Below are 14,275 nucleotides of genomic sequence, written 5' to 3'. Positions count from 1 at the left end.
GCAATGACTGTTTAGCAGGGCAAGGTGCTATTGTATTGGGGGAGTATGCGTGAGGAGGCCCAATGTCCATCTGCTACCCTACTACTGAACCTATAAATATATGCACATAAGTCTATTGCCCCCATAATCATAAATATATTTACATATGTACATGTCTGTACTTAGGCTTCTCTGGCATACACATGTTTTAAAAATTATTTTATTGGCATAAACTTTACATATCATACAATTTAATCATTCAGTCATATTAATATTTGTACCATCATCACGACAATCAAACAAAAAGAAGATGCACAGATTGAGGTCAGGTGAGTAAGCTGCATGGGACAAGAGAGGCATGCTATTTTTTTTTTTTTTTTTTTTGCAAATCTGGCACACTGAGATGGCAGTGTGAGCACGTGCATTTTCGTGGTGGCTAAACCAGTAAACCATCTGCCACAAATCATCTTTTCAGAACCTCTAAAGAGGAAGCTTGATTAATTGTGTGACCAGGTGGAATGAATTTCAAATGTACTACGAGTCGACATTTTCAGCCGTTCGGAAAGTTGATGGACATCCAGAACAAGGTTTGTGGTCAATCAACATTTTAACATTTTTGACATGAGAAAACCACTTGTACACTTGAGTTTTTCCCATAGTGCTGTCCTTGTAGGCTGTGTTCAACATCTCAACAATTTCTTTGGCATTTTTCCCTGAGGAGTGAAACAAAATTTCACAGCCCCAAGCTGTTCTCTTAAATCAGCCATCACAAAAACACGAGATTCAAGAGAAACTGCTTTCATGAAAAAATGCACTGTGACCAGAGAGAACCTTCCCAGGTGACACCACTGGGTGCACTAACTCAGTGCAGGTTGCTTGATGCTTGTCTAGCTGTGGGGGGAAAGTACATACTATGAAAGTTCTGCTCTGTCCAGCATGATTCCTGTTTGGGGGTTATCCCCTTGTATTATATGTTTATTTCAATGTTTAATATGATTTAACTTAAAGTTTTAGGTACTTATTCTTGTCTTTACTACACACAATTTGGACACTTTATTAGACTTAAAGTCTTTAAATCGCTTATAAAATCATGTTCAAGATATGAAAAAATAATAATATATAAATTATCAAGGGCTCATGAGGGAGGGGGGAGTGGGGAGGGAGGGGGAAAAAAGAGGACCTGATGCAAAGGGCTTAAGTGGAGAGCAAATGCTTTGAAAATGATTAGTACAGATGTGCTTTATACAATTTATGTATGTATATGTATGGATTGTGATAAGAGCTGTATGAACCCCTAATAAAATGTTTTAAAAAGTCATGTTCAATGGAGCATTCTACAGTTACAGATATCGCTAGCAATGTTGACAGGAAATCTATGACTCCAATACAGACAGGTTGACTTTGGTACTTGTACACTAATCAAACTCCCTTTGAGGATACATGACAGTTATTTAATTTAAAAACAACCCTCGGCTTAGTAATAGCATTAATTTCACAGCTATTTCTAACTGGAAGCACTTGCAACTTTCTACACATTAGTGCTATATTTCTACTTTGTCATTTAAAATTTTGCCCTCTTTCTGCACATAGATGTAACATTAAAGTTCTGTATCCTCAGTGATGTTCATAATCTATGTTCTTGGGGTGGAGGATTATAAAAAGAGATGCACGTAAAGAATTTCCTCCAAATTTATTCTTTACACTATGTGTTATGACAGCATATTAGAAATAATTAATCTAATAGGGGTTTGATGAATCAATTTGGATTGATTCTTACAACAAGAGCTATGAAAATAATGCTCTCAAAGGTGCTGGATAACACTGGGGAAACGCTCATATTCTAGTATGCTAAGCAGGCTCTTTAGCTGTGTTTATACATGTTCACACACACATACAGAGTCACACAGTGAGTGCCGTGGCTACTGTGGGGTTATAGTAAATGATGATCAGTTTATTCTTTAAGAGCAAATATTTTGAGAAGGATGAGGGCAATGAATGTACAAATGTGCTTTGCACAATTGATGTATCCATGGATTGTGATAAGAGTTGTATGAACCCCTAGTAAAATGATTCAAAAAAAGAGAGAGAGATTTTTCCATTTTATCAGGTATTTTTTTTCAATTCACATATAAAACATTGAATCATTGTTTTGAACTCAGGCATGTTACAGAGTAGAATGACGCTGTAGAGTCATCTAATCTGTGTGCTGTATAGTGAAGACTTTCCAGGTCTTTCATGCAATGAGTAGACAAACATTCCCCCCAAAAAATCAAAGTGTATCTAAAAATAATAATTAGGCCTCATCAGCATGACCAGGGTAGTTTTCTGCTTGCCAAGCGTCTGTAAAATTCTGAGAATACGTCTCTCTGTCCAAATTGTGAAATCTTGTTGATTACAATGAACTCCAATGTAGGCCAAATTGCTGGCAAGAGCAGGTCAGTGTCAGGAAGGTGTTGTGTTGCTTTGCTTTGGAAAACTTCCAAACCTTCTTAATATCTGCTTGGTTTTAGGAATTCAGCTGACCAATCTTCAGCTGCCAGCTGAAACCTTCTATAATGGACACCCAATGGGTCCAGAGTTTGATCTACTTTCTGTTGGATTTTCCCTTGTGTTTTAATCACAGGTAAGTCTATGATCTTGGGCAGAAGGGGCAAGGAGTAAATACAGTATTTAAAACAAGATTATAAGATAGTAGCAGACTCTTATTGGGAAATTATAGAAGCATGCCCAAGAGGGTCATTTAGAGAACAAAATTATTGAGCGGTTGTACAATAAAATAGGAATGGCCTATTTTATGAATGAAAGACTCACTAGGAGAAACTAATGAACACTGAAGCAACAATGTAGGCCAAGAGTTGGTCTTATGGCAATGGATCATGTGATGGCCTGGCATCATTCACTTGAATTTAAGAAAGTAAAAGGTGATATTGAAGTGAGGTCTCTATTAACTATATTTCTTTCCTCATTGTGACCAGAGATTGAAACCTTAGGTGTAGCCATAAATCCATTTTTGTGCCAAACAATCAAGGAAACAGATCTTGCATCTCTGATTTATGGATATTTCTTTGAGTTCATGGGTCAGCTGCGGGCAGTACAGAAAATGAGACTGCTCACCAGGTGCGGGAAAGGTTGACTGGGGAAGTGTTGCATGCATTATCTAAGTTCAAGGGGACTGGAACCCCAAATGATGAGTTTCCACTGTGAAATCCTCTCTATTAGTGAACTCCTGGGTTGAGGAGAGGTTCGCAGAGATGACCTTGTCCAAGGTTCTGCAGGTACCGTCCAGACAGAGGACAGCTTTTCCAAGCAACTACCCACTGGGAGTATATAAGGCAATTTGGGGACGGGGCTTTGTAATGACCTCACCTAAGAAGGCTCCACACTCACCCCTGCAGCTGCTAGTGCTGCAAAACTTTTTCATACTTGTAGGACCATCAAGAGCTGAGGGAGCAAAACTCCTGTCCACTTTGGGTTGACTTCGACTTAGGGCTTCCACCCACAACTGAAGGATGTTTGTGGCACATTGCTTAGTTCACTGGAGTATTATTAACTAATAAAACCCATGACTTGGTCTCCAGTCCTTATGGACTAAGGGCAGGTTCAATAATTTAACAAGATAAGGTGAGTCATTCTCAAAGGGCTTCATAAATCATGAATTTTTCAACATGCAGACAGTCCCTATATATCTCACTCACTGCCATGGAGTTGATTCTAACTCACAGGGAAAGAGAAATGGTAAATGGTAAAGTTGATGTGAAATGTGAGTCAGCCAACAAGACTGGGATTTGAAGAGATTAATACCTAAGACAAGTGTGGGACCAATTAAAAGATTTGTTTGTTATTTTGTAATTGAAATATGAGTTGGTTGAGGATGCTGTTCAGTTTCTCAAGTAACTTGAGTACCTGGGAACCCATTAGGGATATCAAGCTTCCGTTTAATGTCTTTCTCAGAGTTAAAAAACAAACAAACAAACAAACCCCAAAACGAACCCTACTGCAGTAGATTGGTGCCAACTCATAGAGATCCCATACCGCAGCGGTTCTCAACCTGTAGGTTGCAACCCCTTTGGAGGTGCAACGACCCTTTCATGGGGGTCACCCAATTCATAACAGTAGCAAAATTAGTTATGAAGTAGCAACAAAAATAGTTTGATGGTTGGGATGTCACCACAACCTGAGGGACTGTATTAAAGGGTCGCAGCATTAAGAAGGTTGAGAACCACTGTTATATAGGGTTTCCAAGACCAGCATGGTGTGTTTCTGAAAAGTGACCTAAGTGCCTTGGTCACCATTTGCATCTGGAAACCTGATGGGAAGGAGGAGGGTCCTGGTGAAGTTCTGTTTTGTGATCCTCTTATATGCTCACTGTGATTTAGTATATGGGTGACCTTGATTTATATTTTGAGTATCTGTGAGGCAAGACATTCCCAGAGATTTTAACCCTGAAGACTACAACTCTTAGGCTATAGCCAAAGAGTGAGCAAAAATGTACAAATAGGGCTATTTGTCAGCTGGGGCATTCAGTGCTAAAGTGACTGCCTAATAGTTGACCAATTCTGCTGATGCTCGAGTCCTGTCCTTTATCAGAGATTAAGGGATGGAAAAAAGTAACGTTTCACTGAGCTCCATTTCAAGAGAGCCCAGTATGTGACCAGAAATTAGTTTCTTTCATAAGCCCATGGGCAATTTATGACCAGGATAGGTGGTCTGGAGATGGCAGGAAGCACGAGGGAAGGTTGCTAAGACTTCTTTGAAGGAGACTGCAAGCACTAATCTGAGTGCCTATTAATTCTAATTCGGACTGATCTAGAGCCTTTTCAGGGAGGGGTATCATTGAAAATGGGCTGCATTGTAAGTAGTAGCATCTGTGAAATTAAGTAAAATTTGTAAACGAGGAATATGTTATCTTAAGAAACTGAAAGAATAAAAAACATTGTACTTGTATATCCTTAATTTCTAGGAAACCTGGTGGTGTGGTGGGTTACATTTTTGACTGCTAACCACGAAGTCAACAAATCAAAATATCCAGCCACTCCATGGGGAAAAGACGAGGCTTTCTACTCCCATAAAGAGTTACAGTCTTGAAAACCCACAGGGGCAGTTCTACCTTGTCCTGTCGAGTCACGACAAGTTGGAATTGACTCGAAGGCAGTGTGTTGTTGTTTTTATCCTTAGTTTTTGTGTTAAGCCACCTTTGAGGGTGTCATCAATGCAATGTCCTAGTCACAAACCTGGGAAAAGGTCATTGCAGTTAAGATGATGTCTGTAAAGACTGTGTGTAATGGAAAGGTTGCTGATGTAGCTGATGGGTAGTGTACAAAGGTGCATTGTGTCCCCTTGGAAGGTGAAGGCACACTGTGTCCAAGAGGCTGTTGAAATAGGCACTGGAAAGACCATATTAGACAAATCGATATTACTAAAATGTCTATTGACTACTGTTTGGATGGAAGCAGTAATTTTAATAATAGTGATTATCAGATAAGGAGATTACAGCATTAAGGTTTCAGTAACCTACCATGAGGTCTAATTATCTCTCCTAGGTTTGAGAACAGACAAAATTCTGCCATTAAAATGGGAATAATCATCTCTCTTGTTCCTTAAAAACCAACCCAGTTGCCACAGAGTCAGTTCTGACTCTTGGCGATACATGTATTGCAGAGTAGAATTTTGCTTCATAAGGTGTTTCTTCTGAGACACCTCTGGGTAGACTTGAACTACCAACCTTTCAGTTTAGAAGTAGATCACTTGTTTGTACCACCAGGAGTGATGTAAAGTTAATTAAGTGCTATCTAATAATCATTGATGGCCTTGTTTTAAATTATACATGCCCAGATTATTTTTAACTGGGGGTTCATGGGTCCCATTTTGATAAACCAATTTGCAAGTGCCACAATACTCAATTTAATATCAATTTGGGACTCATGTTGAAATATTCATATCCACTCTGGGGTATAGAATAATTGATGCTATGACTATAGGAAATTTAGGCAAGTGAATAATTGTGATCACTAAGAAGAGGCACATTTATGTATGGTTTATTTCAATTCCATCACAAGAGTTCATTGTAGTTGTTAATTTCCCTAATTTTTCACTTGGAAACAAATACAGAAATTCAACTAACATCCTAACCCTTTCCTAAACAGAGGTTTTCCTGTGACACAGAAATGAAAATGATCGTTGTGAAATATTCACACAGGACCATATGAAAGAGTGAACTCTGAACACTGTGTGATTGATACGGAATTAGAGGCAGTGGAATCGACCTTAGCCCAATTGAAAGCAATGTAATCTCAAAAGATATTTCTGGAGATTGCTTTCAAACCCTTTTGAGCTGCCCTCCTCTGCCTTCCTAACTTAACAGCTACAACAATACTAGCAAAGGCTTTCCATTGAAGAGTGCAATGTATAAAATCATAACCTCAAGCCACAAGCACACATCGGGAAACTACATTGAAAGTAAACTGAAAGGCAAGGACAGGTTTTTAAATTGTTTTAAGATGCAATGTAGCCTTATTGTGTAGATAAAATATCAAGATAGACTACATGGTTGGTACATAAGCAAATGAACAGATGTTTCCCCTGTTTTTCTTAGTATAGAACTCATCCTTTAGTTGCGTGGTCTTGGTATTGCTTCTGATCCCTGATATTTAGCCTATCTTGCATCATCTCTGTTAGCCAAGACTCCCAGTTTACTCAGAGTAAATGTTACATGTAGTTGAAAGAGCATAAACCTGAAGTTCAAAGGGTATCTGGGGACTGAGTTCTGCTCTGTCATTCACAAACTGAGTAAACCCCAGTGGTTTCATAAACTCCCAGATTTTAATTGTTTCATAGATCTGAGGGGCCGACCTCAAGTCCAATGAGGATAAGTACTTCACCATGTCTTTATGAGCACAATTAGCAAATGTATGAAAAATGCCCAATAAATTGTTAACTGCTATGTATTTTTAAATGTTGCTGTTAGTATTGTCAACCGCAGCAGTAAATGGTCACAGTATTGTCCCTTTGGAGCGCTCACATCCATAAGTAATAAGAAGTTTCAAACATGTAATTCTTGGTAGTGGCCACGGAGTTGATTCTGATTCATCATAACTCTATGTGCAACAGAATGGAACACTTCCCAGTCCTGTGCCACCTCCACAATCATTGCGATGTTTGAGCCCATTGTTGCAACTACTATGGCAATCCAACTAATTGAAGGTATTCTCCTTCTTATTTTTATTTTGCTGACCCTCTATTATATCAAGCATGAGTCCCTTCTCCAATTTTATTTAATATTATACTGGAGGTCCTAGCTAAGAACATAAGACCAAGAAAAGGACATCAGACATATTCGTCTGGGGAAGGAAGAAGTGAAACTATCGTTATGTGCAGATGATATGATTTTATACATGGAAAATTCCAAAAGCTCTACAAGGGGAGTACTGGAAGCAATAGAGGACTTTGCCAGAGTGGCAGGATTAAAGATCAACAAACAGAAGTCCATCAGACTGCTATACACATCGGATAAGACCACAGAAGAGGAGATCAAAAAGGTGATACCTTTCCTAGTAGCCAAGCACAAACTGAAATATCTAGGGATATACTGGACTAAAAGAATAAAATATCTTTATGAGGAAAACTACAGAACACTGTTACAAGAAACCAAGAGTGACCTCAACAAATGGAAGAATATCCCATGCTTGTGGATTGGAAGACTCAATATAGTAAAGGTGTCAGTTCTGCCCAAGGCACTCTATAAGTTTAATGCAATCCTGATACAATTAGCATCATCTTTCTTCAAAGAAATGGAAGAACTGATTACCAACTTCATCTGGAGAGGGAAGAAGCCCTGAATTAGCAGAGAATTTCTCAAGAAGATGGACACAGTGGGAGGTCCTGCTTTACCTGGCTTGAGCACATATTATACAACCACAGTGATCAAACACGCATGGTATTTGTATAATGACAAATACTCAGACCAATGGAAAAGAACTGAAAACCCAGAAATAAAATCATCAACATAAAGACAACTGATCTTTGATAAGGGCCCAAAATATATCAAATGGTAAGCAGATGCCCTCTTCAACAAGTGCTGCTGGAAAAAATGGATATCTACCTGCAGAAAAATGAAGCAAGACCCTTATCTCACTCCATGCACAAGAACACACTCAAAGTGGATAACAGACCTCGAGGTAAATCCCCAAACTATTAGAGCTATCAATGAGGGAATTGGGACCAACCTGAAAACTTTGGCGCAGGGAATTCATGGTCTATCAGAAAGAGGGAAGGACACAAATACAGATGAGTCACAAATTGACAGGTAAGATGTACTGAAGATAAAACACCTGTGTACATTGAAAGAATTCATCAAGGGAGTAATAAGAGAGCCCACAGACTGGGAAAACATCTTCAGCAATAACACAGAAGACAAAGGTCTTATTAGTAAAATCTACAATACTCTGCTAGCTTCCAAAAATAATTCCAAAAATGAATTGCCCACTGAGGAGATCGACAAAGGACCTGAACAGAAGTTTCACCAGGGCAGAAATCTGAAATGGCCAATAAACATATGAGAAAATGTTCTGGATCATTAGCCATAAAAGATATGCAAATCAAAACAACAATGAGATACCACCTAACACCTCAAAGAAATCCCAATTCAAAAAAATCAGAAAGCAACAAGTGTTGGAGGGGCTGTGGTGAGATAGGAATTCTCATCCACTGCTGGTGGACCTGTAGGTATGTACAGTCACTTTGGAAATAGATTTGGCGATATCTAAAACAGATGGAAACTGAACTACCATACGACCCAGTAATCCCCCTACTAGGCATGTACCCTGAAGAGACAAGAAAAAAAACAAGGCCAGACATCTGTGCTCCAATGTTCACCACAGTACAGTTCACAATTGCAAGGAGTTGGAAGCAACCCAAAGTTCCATCAACAGACAAATAGATTTAAAAGCTGAGTACAATGGAGTATTATGCATCGCTAAAAAGCAGTGAGGAATGCATGAAGCACATCGACTCATGGAAAGAACTGGAGGAAATGATGCTAAGCGAAGTAAGCCAAGCACAAAAGGACAAGTACATGAGTCTGCTGAGGTAAACTTTAAAAAAGAAAACTTCAAAAGGGTCATAGGAAAAAAGCTACTATATGCAAACATTTCTGGGATGAGGTCCAGACAATATGGCAGGGGCCACACCAAATCCAAGCATACATATGGTAGCCAACTATAAAGGAGGGAGAAAAAAGAAAAAGAAATGGGTAGCAGGGGAACAAGGTAATAACCCACCCAAGGCGATGCTATTGTTTAGATCTACACAGGGAAAGAGGGACCACACTTGAACCCGGTGCTCCAAGATCTGAATGCAACACATAGTCATAAAGCAGGGAACGTAGACAGGTCTGAGGGGCCGGCCTCAAGTCCAATTATGTGGACAGCCTTCCCTCCCCCCAGAAGAATTTACTTCAGAGGACAGCACTGAAGCTACAGCTCAGGGAGAGGGACATGTCTGATCAGAGCTCATGGGAGCAAATGAGGGAGGAAGAAGAGAGAGTGGAGCACATTCTGGCTCACCAAATCTTGAAGGTGATATCCCTGCTCAGGGCAGCCAATACACAGAGAGGACCATATGGCTGGTCCCACTATGAGACACAACATCCCTCACTGACCCATAGCCCCACAGAGGACAACACTGCAGATACAGTGTGGGAATTCCACCCGATCTGATCCCACCACACTGAGGCAAAACACTAAGGGTGTGCAACAGAATAGCAAGAGGAGCAGAGCAAGGAAGCTCCAAGGGAGGACCAAAAATAGACTTTGGGGCCAGGGTGTGACACCCCATCAGACTTGACCAGAAAACACTCCTAAAGGCCAACAAACACACCTTGAACTGCATGCAGGTTTTTCTCCCTTTTTTGGCATTTTGTTGTTGTTGCATTGTTTTGCTCTGTCTTGTTTTTGTGCATATTATTATCTCTGCAGATCTATCGAGATAACATAGGTGGGATAAGCAATCTGGAGGAGACAAGAACAGGACTAATAGTTCCTGGGGGAACATGGGAGAGGTGAAGGTAGGAGAAAGGAAGTGGTGTTAACAAACCTAGGGACAAGGGAACAAGTGATCCAAAATCGGTGGTGAGGAGGGTGTAAGAGGCCTGGTAAGGCATGATTAAGGGCAATGTAACTGAGAGGAATTACTGAAACCCAAATGAAGGCTGAGCATGTTAGTGTGTTAGTGGGACAAGAGAAAAGAACTATGAGGCAAAGGGCATTTATAGAAGTCTCAATACAGGTGTGTACATATGTAAATATATTTATATATGATGATGGGGAAATAGATATATGTGCATATATTTATAGGTTTAGTATTAGGGTAGCAGATGGACATTGGGCCTCCACGCAAGTATTCCCTCAATGCAAGAACACTTAGTTCGATTAAACTGCCATTCCATGATGCTCACCTTCCTGACATGATCGCTGAAGACAAAGTGGGTACATAAGCAAATGCAGTGAAGAAAGCTGATTGTGCCAGACTAACAAAAGATATAGAGTCTGGGGTCTTAAAGACCTGAAGATAAACAAGTAGCCATCTAGCTGATAAGCAACAAAGGCTACCTGGAAGAAGCACACCAGCCATGTGATCGTGAGGTGTCCATGGGATCAGGAATCAGGCATCAAAGAACAAAAAAACTCATATCATTGTGAATGAGGAGAAGTGAGGAGTGGGGACCAAAAGCCCATTTGTAGGCAACTGGACATCCCCTTACTGAAGGGTTGCAGGGAGGAGGCGAGCCAGTCAGAGCGCATTATAGCAATGATGAAACATACAACTTTCCTCTAGTTCCTAAATGCTTCCCACCGGCCCCCTACTATCATGATCCCAATTCTACCTTCCAAATCTGGCTAGACCAGAGGATGGACACTGGTACAGGTAATCAAGGACAGATGATCTCTTCAGGACCAGTGGTGAGAGTGGTGATACCGGGAGGGTGGAGGGAGGGTGGGGGGAAAAGGGGAAATCAATTATAAGGATCTACATACAACCCCCTTCCCTGGGGGGTGAACAACAGAAAAGCTGGTGAAGGGAGACATCAGACAGTGTAAGATATGACAAAATAATAACAATCTATAAGCTATCAAGGGTTCATGAGGGAGGGGTTGTGGGAAGGGAGGTAGAAATGAGGAGCTGATACCAAGGGCTCAAGTAGAAAGCACATGTTTTGAGAGTGATGATGGCAACAAATGTACATATGTGCTTGACCCAATGGATGGATTATGATAAGAGTTGTACGAGCCCCCAATAAAATGATTTAAAGAAAAACAAAAAAGAAAATTAGATACCGAAAAAGTGAAAAAAGAAGAGTGTTCTTGTAGACTGGGGTCCACAAGATGAGTAGAGAGGGGAAGCATCTTTCTACAGATTTCAGAGGACATGCGAAGAAATCATTCCTTCTTCATCAAGAAAATGAAAGCTCCTTTCCTCACCCGCCTGCCTTTCTGAAGGTCTGCCAGTTCGAAGACAAAACTGGTTATTCTAGTAAAATGCTTCTGTTGTTCTCTTTATGCATTTGTAAGCTTCATTACCAAGGAGAAAGGAAAAGAAACGTGTACTCAGTAGCAAGGGTGGGCAATCTCCGAAGGCAACTTATATAAATCATGAGGAGCATGGCCAGTCGTCACATGCCTTGGATGAATCCCTTGCTCCTCTGCTCCAAACAAAAGCGCTGAGCTGTGTCTTTCAGGCCAACAGGAGACCTGCGGTGCTTTGAAATCAGGGTTTTCTCCTGGGCCTTTGGGGAGATGGCATCTCCACTGAGCCTTTTCCCTTCTGGCTTCTGGTCACTAAAGTTAGTTGCTATGGAGTCAATTTCAACTCATGAAAACCCCGTGTGTGCAGAAAAGACGTGCTCCATAGGACTGTCAAGGCTGTGACTTTTAGCAAGCAAATCACCAGGCCTAGCTTCCTGTGAGTGTCTTTGGGTATCGCCAACTTTGGGGCTACTAGTTGAGAGTTTAGCTTTTTGGCCCACCTTATGCTAATTCACTGCCAATGAATCATTTCTGACTCATAGTCACCCTATTGGACAGAGCTAAACTTTTCTTTGCTGAGACTTTAAATCTTTAAGGAGTTAAAAGCCTCATCTTTCTCCCACAGGCCAGTTGGTGTGTTCAAACCATTGACCTTGTGGTTAGAAGCTCAATGCATAACCCGCTACACAACCAAAGCTTCGGTGACTTAAAAACAGGTAGCCAGCATCTCTCTGAGTGTCTGTGCCCAGCCACGCAACAAGTGTAGCAAACCAGACGATCTCCACAAATGTACTTGCCCTTAGTCTCCATCATATTTTCCTTTGCTTGACAAACAATTATTTCAGGTAAAATTCAGATTTCCCATTGAGATCTAAAAAGATGCATTCGGCCCACTCCCCGGGCCGACTCCTTGCGGACTCAGATGCAATATTCTGTTCTACAGCCAAAAGCCACCATCCGCGGCTAGGCGGAACAGTGTATACTCACAGAGAAGTGATCATCGCCTGCCGTCTCCGTTGCTACTAGTGGCCTCTCCAGCCTCGCTTGACGGTCTTGATTGAATTGGTTCCCTTGTTTAAAAAGTGTTCTTTTTGTTTTGGAATCAGAGACCATTCCTAGGTGGAGATCCTGAGGATGATGTTAATATTTGCGTTCTCCCTTTCCCTAAAACTGTCCCCTCTCTTTAATGGATCAGAGGCTAGATTAGTCATGTACCTCCAAGCCCCAAAGGAGAAAAGACTTCTTTCCCTTCACCATTAAAGCAAGATGGAAAGTCTGGACTTTAGGCTAACGTGAAGAGGGGACAGTCCCTTTTTCTTTTTCCCTGTCAAAAAGTTCCGCCCAGCGTCACAGGGGTAAATACTAAGCCATGTGGTGGTCAGAGAACTTGACCCTACTTTTTCAGAGAGAGAGGTGGGGCCGGGCTTTGTGCTTAATTTTTAACTTCATTGTCCAGTTCTCACTGGTTGAGTGAGACTGCTCTAGGATATGCCACTGTATTTTTCGGCTTTGAACTCTGCATACAGTCATTTCATCAACAAGTCTTTTTCCTGGAAGGAAGACCGCAGCAAGGTTCCTGGGATTGAATAGACGGGGTCAACTGCACTTTGACTTCTAGTTTTTTGTGATCCTGGATAAGTACTTCATCTTTTTAAAATTGGCTTCTACATTAGTAAAAAGCAAGGGGTATAAAGCTCAGGTCATGGGGTTGTTGAACAAATTAAATGAAATATATGCGCTGAGATGTTCCCATGTTGAGTTAGTTATATTTCCCCGAAGTATTTAATATCCAGAGACTTATAAATGTGAACCTTGGTTACTGTGCTATCTTCCGATGAGGCTGTCCTGCACCCTGACTTCGTGTTGCTCCTCTGTGGGCTTCCATAGTCAGTTTGACTCCTAACTTCTTGATTGATGTCTTATTTGTGACTCTTATCTCTGAACTGTGGTTGTTCCCTGCTTTTCCTACTTTGACTCTCAACTCTCATTAAATGAGGCAGAAGTCTACCTACCCTTCCTGATTTTATCTGCTCCCAACATCTTGAGGGGATGTCCCCGGTGCTGTACAGTCTCACCAACCTCCCCAAAAGAACCTACTGGCGTCAGCACCTTGGCCTTGCCTCATGGCCTCCATATCAGTTTTCTATTAATTCTGTGACAAATTATCAATAATTTAATGGTTTACAAAATGATTATCTTAACGTTCTAGAAGTCAACATTTGAAATGGGTGTCTCATTAAGCCAAAATCAGGATGTCAGCACAACCCAGCTCCTTCCGGAGGCTCTGATGAGAGAATCTTATTTGCCTTTCCTAGAGAGCACTTGCCTTGAATACTTTCCTTGCCTTGTATACTTTCCACTCATCCCTAAAATCAGGAGCAAGGTATCTTCAAATGTCTGTCTGTCACTCTGATCTTCTGGCCTCTGATACAAATTCTTGTAACTACAGGGGGCCCATCTGGGTGATCTAGGAATATTTCTGTATCTAGAAAAAGTCATTTTTCTTCTATGAGGTAAAAGATTGAACAGTTTCAGAGATAAGTGCATGGACTGATTGGAAGCCTCATTCCGTCTGTCACAGCCCTCTTTTGTACGGTAGGAGAGCAGTATGAAAATGAGAACAATGGATCCTTGTTTTCAGTATAAATTCTGACTATTGACTTATCACAAAAGTATCGTGTATCATCAGCCCATAAAATAATTACGATTGGGACATTTGGGAATGTTCCGATGACTCTGCCCAACAAAAAGCATAATATTATCGAATCTGAACAAAG

The sequence above is a fragment of the Tenrec ecaudatus genome, chromosome 1, assembly GCF_050624435.1.
Source record: "Tenrec ecaudatus isolate mTenEca1 chromosome 1, mTenEca1.hap1, whole genome shotgun sequence".
NCBI lineage: Eukaryota > Metazoa > Chordata > Mammalia > Afrosoricida > Tenrecidae > Tenrec > Tenrec ecaudatus.
This window is presented reverse-complemented; position numbering follows the sequence as displayed.